Genomic DNA, 10,455 nt, shown 5'->3' on the forward strand with positions numbered 1-10,455 from the left:
CCTTTGGCTACACTTGGATAAGCTAGGTGAATGTGCATATAAATCGGTAATTTAGATCCACTTCAAACAGATCTCCATTTGACAAAGTGGGGTATATACCCACCAAAGAGAGAAATGCCTGTGATAAAGGAGTGACATTTTATTCAGCGGAGGCTTTATAAACGTTTAGTAGGAGACAGGGTTGCCGGGGAGAAGTCAGCCAGTAATGGAGTAAGAAGATGGATGACAGTAGGACTAAAAACACCAAACAGATAGATAGTGCACAGTTTCGACAGGAGGTCTAATCTCCCACTCAAATCATATCCTCTCGACTAAACTGTGGTTTGATGAAATCCTACAGATACTGTATGGGGTTGGACAACTACATTTACTTCCACGAGAGCATAGTTTGCCTCAACAATATAGTATTGTTTGGCTGTCCAATATAGTAGTCTGGCGAGTGCTTACGTGAACTAGCTAATCAGGAAGATTATCCATAATGCTCCGGATGGAGTTTACAGTAAAGTAGTATTTGAGGACAGAAGAGTGAATGAGATTGGCTCTTTATGGATGTGTTGATCTATGGGGTTTTGGTGACAGGGTACACACAGTAGGGCTTTAGCATTGTGTTAAGGTTAAATCTCACTAGGGATGCATATACCTCCACTTCTAATCACACACACACACGTTATCTCTCCCCAACACCTCCATGTTGGCCCTCTGCCACCTCATCCAACTGCAGATGTCTGTAATAACTCCCCCGTGTAGGTATGTACTCCACTGTCATCACTCTAAATCACATTTGTTTAAAAAAAAAAAAATTGACTTTATTTAACCAGGTAGGCCAGTTGAGAACAAGTTCTCATTTACAACTACGACCTGGCCAAGATAAAGTAAAGCAGTGCGACACAAACAACAACACAGAGTTACACATGGAACAAACAGGCGTACAGTCAATAACACAATAGTAAAAAAAGAAAGTCTATATACAGTGTGTGCAAATGGCGTGAGGAGGTAAGGCAATAAATTTGGCCATAGTAGCAAAGTAATTACAATTTAGCAAATTAACACTGGAGTGATAAATGAGCAGATGATGATGTGCAAGTAGAAATACTGGTGTGCAAAAGAGCAGAAAAGTAAATAAAAACAATATGGGGATGAGGTAGGTAGATTGGGTGGGCTATTTACAGACGGGCTACGTACAGCTGCAGTGATCGGTTAGCTGCTCAGATAGCTGATGTTTAAAGTTAGTGAGGGACATATAAGTCTCCAGCTTCAGCAATATTTGCAATTCGTTGCAGTCATTGGCAGCAGAGAACTGGAAGGAAGGGCGGCCAAAGGAGGTGTTGGCTTTGGGGATGACCAGTGAGATATACCTGCTGGAGCTACGGGTGGGTGTTGTTATCGTGACCAGTGAGCTGAGATAAGGTGGAGATTTACCTAGCATAGACTTATAGATGACCTGGAGCCAGTGGGTCTTGCGACGAATATGTAGCGATGGCCAGCCGACTAGAGCATACAGGTCGCAGTGGTGGGTGGTATAAGTGGCTTTGGTGACAAAACGGATGGCACTGTGATAGACTGCATCCAGTTAGCTGAGTAGAGTATTGGAAGCTGTTTTGTAAATGACATCACTGAAGTCGAGGATCGGTAGGATAGTCAGTTTTACGAGGGTATGTTTGGCAGCGTGAGTGAAGGAGGCTTTGTTGGGAAATAGGAAGCCAATTCTAGATTTAATTTTGGATTGGAGATGTTTAATATGAGTCTAGAAGGAGAGTTTACAGTCTAGCCAGACACCTAGGTATTTGTAGTTGTCCACATATTCTAAGTCAGAACCGTCCAGAGTAGTGACGCTAGTCGGGCGGGCGGGTGTGGGCAGTGAACGGTTGAAAAGCATGCATTTGGTTTTACTAGCGTTTAAGAGCAGTTGGAGGCCACGGAAGGACTGTTGTATGGCATTGAAGCTCGTTTGGAGGTTAGTTAACAGTGTCCAAAGAAGGGCCAGATGTATACAGAATGGTGTCGTCTGCATAGAGGTGGATCAGGGAATCACCCACAGCAAGAGCGACATCATTGATATATACAGAGAAAAGAGTCGGTCCGAGAATTGAACCCTGTGGTACCCCATAGAGACTGCCAGAGGTCCAGACAACAGGCCCTCCGATTTGACACACTGAAATCTGTCTGAGATATAGTTGGTGAACCAGGCGAGGCAGTCATTTGAGAAACCAAGGCTGTTGAGTCTGCCGATAAGAATACAGTGATTGACAGAGTCGAAGGCCTTGGCCAGGTCGATGAAGACGGCTGCACAGTACCGTCTTTTATCAATGGCGGTTATGATATCGTTTAGTACCTTGAGCGTGGCTGAGGTGCATCCGTGACCAGCTCGGAAACCGGATTGCACAGTGGAGAAGGTATGGTGGGATTCGAAATGGTCAGTGATCTGTATATTAACTTGGCTTTCGAAGACTTTAGAAAGGCAGGGCAGGATGGATATAGGTCTATAACAGTTTGGGTCTAGAGTGTCACCCCTTTTGAAGAGGGGGATGACCGGGGCAGCTTTCCAATCTTTGGGGATCTCGGACGATACGAAAGAGAGGTTGAACAGACTGGTAATAGGGGTTGCAACAATGGCGTATATTGGCCATATACCACACCCTCTCGTGCCATATTGCTTAAATATACCTCAAACAGTATCCAATGTATCACTTTTCTGGTTGAGCCATATTTTCACACCATACTCCCGCTTCTGGTTTTGCTAACAAAACCTTGGCTTGCCTCAATGTCATGTGTGCAGAGCATTGCATGCTGGGCCATGTCATTGCGGCCCACTCACTGCTGGCACACGTCTGGTCTGTTTGAAGTGATCCCCACAGGGTCCAGTCTACAAACACCTATGCTGGTACCATCCTGTCCACCATGGTGAAACACATACACACTGAAGAGGATGTGTATCTAGTCAAGTCTATTTGATTGGGAGTATGTTTCTGTTCAACAGGGAGCAAATAACACTTTGATAGGTATTACTCATTTCCAGTGTACACATCGAGCGAGAGACCAAATTCACATTCTTGTGAGTGTCTTTTTTGACTTCTATAATTTCCTCAATACCAGAAAGCTTGTTAGTAAATGTGTTTAAATTGGTTCCCCTTGGAGCGTATGAGGTGCCGCTTTGAAAGACCATTAAACCAATACCATTTCACTTCATCTAACTCGAAGCGAAAGTTGCATGAGTTGCAGTTTGGAAAATACTCAACAACATGATAGGCTAGACAGAGTCTAGGCAGACAGGTAGAGAGGCAGACAGGTAGAGAGCAAGGCAGACAGGTAGAGAGCCTTGGGACTCCCCTGAGGACATGCATACAAGCTCGCACGCACTCACACACCATTTGATTTAATGTCAATCTACCACAAACTGCAAAGAAAGGAGAGAAAAGAGTATCATTTTGAAAAAGAAAGTTGTGGAAAATAGGAAAGGGTGAGGTGAGGTTATTACAGTAAATTTCGAAATATGATCTACTTAGACAACTAAGTTATGACTCAGTTCCTTTTTTCTATCCCATTATTCAGATATCTGCTGCTCTGGTTTTAGCATCCAGGGGTGGCCTGGGCTGGTCGAAACATCCATCAGTTATTGACTGCTCTGGTCTGAGCGTCCAGAGGTGGCCTGGACCGATCGAAACACCCCTCCATTATTCATGCCTGGTTTTCTGGGCACAAGGACAGAGGTGCAGCGGCCAAGTTATCCCTCAGTGATGATGTATGGTCGCGTGAGGTGATAAACTCCCACCAACAGGACATTGGTCAAATGTATTCAGCTTACAGTAGTCTACAACAATGTGTGCGATATACAATACCCGTCAAAAGTTTGGACACACCTACTCATTCAAGGGTTTTCTTTGTTTTTCTATTTTCTACATTGTAGAATATTAGTGAAGACATCAAAACTATGAAATAACACATATGGAATCATGTAGTAACCAAAAAAGTGTTAAACATATCCAAATATATTTGAGATTTGAGATTCTTCGAAGTAGCCACCATTTGCCTTGATGACAGCTTTGCACACGCTTGGCATTCTCTCAACCAGCTTCATGAGGTAGTCACCTGGAATGCATTTCAATTAATAGGTGTGCCTTGTTAAAAGTTCATTTGTGGAATTCCTTTCCTTCTTAATGCGTTTGAGCTAATCAGTTGTGTTGTGACAAGGTAGGGGTGGTATAAAGAAGATAGCCCTATTTGGTAAAAGACCAAGTCCATATTATGGCAAGCACAGCTCAAATAATCAAAGAGAAACAACAGTATATCATTACTTTAACCTCTACAGGATCGGTGTTCCCACCCGCAGGACGGTTGAGCTAATGTAGGCTAATGTGATTAGCGTTAGGTTGTAAGTAACAAGAAAATTTCCCAGGACATAGAAATATCTGATAAGCTTAAATTCTTGTTAATCTAACTGCACTGTCCAATTTACAGTAGCTGTTACAGTGAAAGAATACCATGCTATTGTTTGAGGAGAGTGCACAGTTATGAACTTGAAAATGTATTAATAAACCAATTAGGCACATTTGGGCAGTCTTGATACAACATTTTGAACAGAAATGCAAAGGTTCATTGAATCAGTCTAAAACTTTGCACATACATTGCTGCCATCAAGTGGCCAAAATCTAAATTGCGCATAACCTGGAATATTACATTTAGGCCTTTCTCTTGCATTTCAAAGATGATTAAAAAAAAACTTTTAAAAAACCTGTTTTTGTATTTGTATTATCTTTTACAAGGTCGAATGTGTTATATTCTCCTACATTAATTTTACATTTCCACAAACTTCAAAGTGTCTCCTTTCAAATGGAATCAAGAATATGCATATCCTTGCTTCAGGTCCTGAGCTACAGGCAGTTAGATTTGGGTTTGTCATTTTAGGGGAAAATTGAAAAGAAGGGTCCAATCCTTTAAGACATGAAGGCCAGTCAATCCGGAAAATTTCAAGAACTTTTCAACTTTATTCAAGTGTAGTCGCAAAAACCATCAAGCACTATGATGAAACCGGCCCTCATGAGGACCGCCACAGGAAAGGAAGACCCAGAGTTACCTCTGCTGCAGAGGATAAGTTCGCTAGAGTTAACTGCACCTCAGATTGCAGCCCAAATAAATGCTTCACAGAGTTCAAGTAACAGACACATCTCAACATCAACTGTTCAGAGAAGACTGCGTGAATCAGGCCTTCATGGTCGAATTGCTGCAAAGAAACCACTACTAAAGGACACCAATAACAAGAAGAGACTTGCTTAGGCCAAAAAACACGAGCAATGGACATCAGACAGGTAGAAATCTGTCCTTTGGTCTGATGAGTCCAAGTTTGAGATTTTTGGTTACAATCGCCTTATCTTTATGAAACGCAGAGTAGGTAAACGGATGATCTCTGCATGTGTGGTTCCCACCGTGAAGCATGGAGGTGTGGGGGTGCTTATTTAGAATTCAAGGCACACCACCATGGCTACCACAGCATTCTGCAGCAATACGCCATCCCATCTGGTTTGTGCTTAGTGGGATTATCATTTGTTTTTCAACAATGACCTAAAACACACCTCCAGGCTGTGTAAGGGCTATTTGACCAAGAATGAGTGATGGAGTGCTGCATCAGATAACCTGGCCTCCACAATCACCCAACCTCAATCCAATTGAGATGGTTTGGGATGAGTTGGACCGCAGAGTGAATGAAAAGCACCCAACAAATGCTCAGCCCTCCTTCAAGACTGTTGGAATAGCATTCCTCATGAAGCTGGTTGAGAGAATGCAAAGAGTGTGCAAAGCCATCATCAAGGCAAAGGGTGGCTACTTTGAAGAATATAAAATATAAAACACGTTTTTGGTTACTACATAATTCCATATGTGTTTTTCATAGTGTTGATGTCTTCACTATTATGCTACAATGTAGAAAATAGTAAAAATCAAGAAAAACTCTTGAATGAGTAGGTGTGTCCAAACTTTTGACTGGTACTGTACCTAGAAAGAGTCCCAGAGGAAATGTGTTTCTTTATTTGATTACATTGTGTCCCTGCTGCCTGAACACTGCACAGGCTGGACACTCCTGGTTTGGGCATTACAGGGTAGAGGTATTCCTGAGAGAGGATGATGAGAGGCTGTTCAGCAGGAGTAGCAAACAGAGAGGAGACAATATCTATTGATTTAGCTGTTCCTTTCTGTCCAGCTCCAATGCCATGTTTGGATGTGCGTAAACACGCTCCTTTCATGAATCATACAGTAGCTCCACCCACCTAGACAGTATGCATGGTTCTGCAGAGAAAGAGAGAGAGAGGTCCCCTCTGGAAAGGGCACAGCCCAACATGAGTCACGTCATCATTGTCATCATTCCCTGGGTGGAACCTCTCAGTGTGCGTAGTCAACCTGGGCTCACTACAGCAGTTAGCAACACCATGTCAAACAGCATGTCATCCCAGCATCCATTTTAGTTCCCATCACTGCTATAAAGAAAAAACTGCTGTGGATCCATTCGCAGTACCTATAATGAAAAAGTTAATTATAAGCATCTGTGGCAGTTGCCCTTGCTACAGAAAAGTTGAATATACAAAATACTGTACTATTTGAGAGGGCTTCTTCATGTCAGTTTTGAGAGGTAACAAGGGAATGAAATGGGTGATATATGCAGAGGGAGACAACTCAATGAGCTTGTTATATCCTTCAATGATGTAACGGTCCATAGGTTTTAACAGTCCAGTACTTGAATTTGATGTTGGTGGTATCCATGTCAAGGGGAACTACTTTTTACCACTCCTGTCCACCTTTAAACGGAGGCTCTGATTCTCTAATAGAAGCTATTGGCATTTGATTATACCTACTGTAATGCCTGAGTGGTAATGCCTACATATGAAATAATAGATATGTAGAGGGTTTTTACAATTTTCATGGTCGTTTCATGACTCATAACAACAATGTTGTAGTCAATCTACTGTTTCAAATGTAGCAGCAGGTGTAGATGCTGACATAATAATGCCAAGCTTTGAACTGAAATATGAGAAGACAGTGATTATGTGTGCTGGATTGTGAAAGCTTGGAGAGGAAAGTATAAAGCGTCCTTGCTGGAGAAAAATAATCTTACAAACAGGAAAGTGTACACTGCAGTGATATACCAGAGAGGAGAAGGTAATTTCTCTAACAGAACCCAAGAATATACCGCAGGGATTATGGGAGGAGAAGATGATGATGCTGGGGACTGGGGTACTCTCTATCCAGATATCCTCACCACTGCATTCTGTAGAAACTATGGCAAGCTCTCCATGCTTAGTGTTATGCATTGGATTAATACCATTTGTTGTTGTTGGACTCTAATGAATTTAGCCAATGTGAAGCGTTTGAAATGGCTACTATACAGCTACAATGTTTGCTCTTGTTCTCCTACTGCGTGCACTGAGGCTATTTGTTTTGCTATTGTGCAGCTACACTGTGTGGTTTACTGCTGCTTTACCGTTTGGTTTACAACATTACATTCCTCTGAGGTAGATACCCCTTATGGCAGATTAAAAGCAAATGTGCTGTCAGTGGAAGACTGATGGTAATGTGCTTTGAGAACTCCGTCGAGAGATAGAAAAAAGGCATTGATTATCTCTCAGTTGTACGGTAAATCTATAAGAGAGTAGAAATGTAAAACACGTAGGTATGTATTTGACCGATGGCCTGTGTTTCTGGGTTGCTAGGTGGTGATGGAAGTGGACTGTCTAAATTTAGCAACACCTGCACTGATCAAGTGATCTCAACGATATGTGTTGGATACTGGTGGATGGGAATGAGAATGAGTTGAATGTCTGTGTTGCTGGTCCACGGGCTATTTCAGCCTGTTTTAGGATGTGTTATGGTAATGCGGTAAGCCCCAGTGCTCACAGTGCTCACAGCCACCGCGGAGTCAAGTTGTAACTTGTGACAAGGCTAATCTTTGAGAACAACCCAGAGCACACCCTAATCAGCAGAGGTAGCAGGCAGAAAATAAGACCACCAAACAGTCCAGCTCCCTTCCCTGTCGCCTGGCTAACCGTGGAGGCTGGAGCTGCTGTCCCATATCCATGATACCCTCCCTCTTCAATGGATAACCTCCATTATATTGTTATTGTATCGATTAGATCAACTCTCCCTTAGTATAACCACCCAGAGCTTGATGTCTCAATACTTCCCCAGTTTGCTGGTACTTGATGTACTTGATTGTACTTCTGTGCCACATCACAGCTCAAGGAGACCAAATAGCCACAGTATTTAATGAATACTGCCTTTAACACCACTTTAGAAATGGCTCATCTGGCTTCAACGGGTTGTTGAACAAGCACAAACAACAGAGGGAGTAATATCAAAACTCCAATGAAGGTTATGCATTGAAGAGGAATGTACCATCATGGGCATGACTGTAGCTGTCACCAACCTGAGCTGCCATGCCATTCTCAATGTATTCTGTTTTACCCTGTACTCTACAGTACACACACCTTTCAGAAGTAATCTCTTAAGGTTACACTACAATGAGTATTGCAGCATCAAAAGAGTAGTAAATCAGGCAAGAGACTGACGGAGGAATTACTGCAAGGTTAGAGAAAAACATACATTTATATATCTGAGTCACCAACAGGCTTTGCAAGTAGCTACAGCAGGACTTTTTTATTTATTTATTTATTTCACCTTTATTTAACCAGGTAGGCAAATTGAGAACACGTTCTCATTTACAATTGCGACCTGGCCAAGATAAAGCAAAGCAGTTCGACACATACAACAACACATAGTTACACATGGAGTAAAACAAACATACAGTCAATAATACAGTGAAAAATAAGTCTATATACAATGTGAGCAAGTGAGGTGAGATAAAGGAGGTGAAGGCTTGATTGACAACAAGCATAACAAATGAAAGGGAGGGTAGTAAATACTGTGTCACTATTTGGCAAGCACTGTAGTCCAATCCATAGGCCTAGTCAATTAGATTATGAACTGATGTAAATCACAAAGCATCTTCCAACCACATTTTGATCTTAATAAATAGTGTGTTAACCAAATAAAATAAACATTTATAGGCTATCATTCTATTGGTAAAGGCCATATTGTAGTTGATCCTATCCAAGGTGAGAACACATGGACATTGTAACAACATTCTATGGCTATAGCCTAGTAAACAAAATGTAACAGTGATTGCGAATAAAGGATTGTAAAAGAGATAGGTGTCAATTGTTGTCAAATTATTTTACAATCAGATCGAATATTTTTCCCAGAAGGCCCTTTCTATCAGGCCAACATGTCAATCAGTAACCGTAGCCTATCCATTCTAGACGCTGGGACAACCCGAAGTTGCCTTCAAAAATCGACTGTATAGGCCTATGTGTCATGTTTTTTAATGACAAGGTCATTGTAGCAGAACTAACGCGACACTGCACTGACAAAGAAAAAAAGAAGTTCTAAGCAAGATTCGTTCATCTTCAGGTTCACAGAGGGCAAGGTCATTTATCGCGTTCTACGCGTAATGAACAGGACGCAGCCGTTTATGTCGCTTATCTTAAAAATAAACAGTCTACATATAGCCTATGGTAAAAACATTCACTGATGCTCAACAGTGTGTGTAGCCTATACCTTATGGTTCAGGGTGAATATATCCAACCATCAAATCAAATGCAAGCTGTCCAGACTGGTGAAGGGGTGAGGCGATAAGGTGAGAGTCATTATTTAAATAAACGCCAATTAACCATAAACTAAACTATGGAAGAGTCTTCACCACTATACGTAAATGCACTGTAGCCTATAATTAGCCAGGTTATGTCATGCTTGAGAAGAACTCAGTTTTCAATAGTAATAATGGCTAATATGTGATGGCACAGGGATGGAGCAGGGATGCAGGTTTACATTATTACGCACGAGACCACCAGGCCAAATTTGGTGGTTTTAGAAATGCTATTCGTTCTTTGGAAATTCGTTCTTTGTTGTTTTTGTTGTAGAAACAGATTTATATCACTTGTATTTTACACACAGACGTTGACTTCTCCTCTGGCTCTTTCACTAACAGGCTATTTAGGGATGGGGTGGGGGGTCATTTTCTATCGGTTGTGCGTTCTTGCTTTCGCTCAAAATAACCTCGGCAGCTCCGCGTGGTCAGCCGTGGAAAACTATTGACTAGGCTATTTAACACAATTATTGCAATACTACCCTAAATGCTCTTGATAAACATCGAGTATAACAAAATATACGACAAATAAATGTAACCGAGACTTATACTCTTCCTTACCTTTGGTAGAGAAGGTTGGCGTTTTTCCAGTTGACCTCAACCGTATTTATTTGTTAATAAGGTTGTCACCGTGTTAAAAAAAATCAAAAGGTGTTAAATCCGGTCTATGAAAATTGTTCTGTGGTCACCTACCCAGTTTAGAATACAACCTAACCCTGTTATGTGCACAAGGCTGACGTCGTACGACAGCGCTACCCTACCACACAGCA

General features: G+C 41.8%; 1 protein-coding gene across 1 annotated transcript in view; it reads right to left on the minus strand.

Moving 5' to 3' along the window:
• Positions 1 to 10,455, minus strand: part of LOC139564647 (synaptic vesicle glycoprotein 2A-like) — a 51,168-nt gene extending 40,713 nt beyond the window's left edge. The window contains exon 1 of the mRNA XM_071384359.1: positions 10,247 to 10,455. The gene's annotated coding sequence lies outside the window, so the exon portion shown is untranslated. The remainder of the gene's footprint in view (positions 1 to 10,246) is intronic.

The sequence above is a fragment of the Salvelinus alpinus genome, chromosome 35 (genome assembly GCF_045679555.1).
Source record: "Salvelinus alpinus chromosome 35, SLU_Salpinus.1, whole genome shotgun sequence".
NCBI classification, from domain to species: Eukaryota; Metazoa; Chordata; class Actinopteri; order Salmoniformes; family Salmonidae; genus Salvelinus; species Salvelinus alpinus.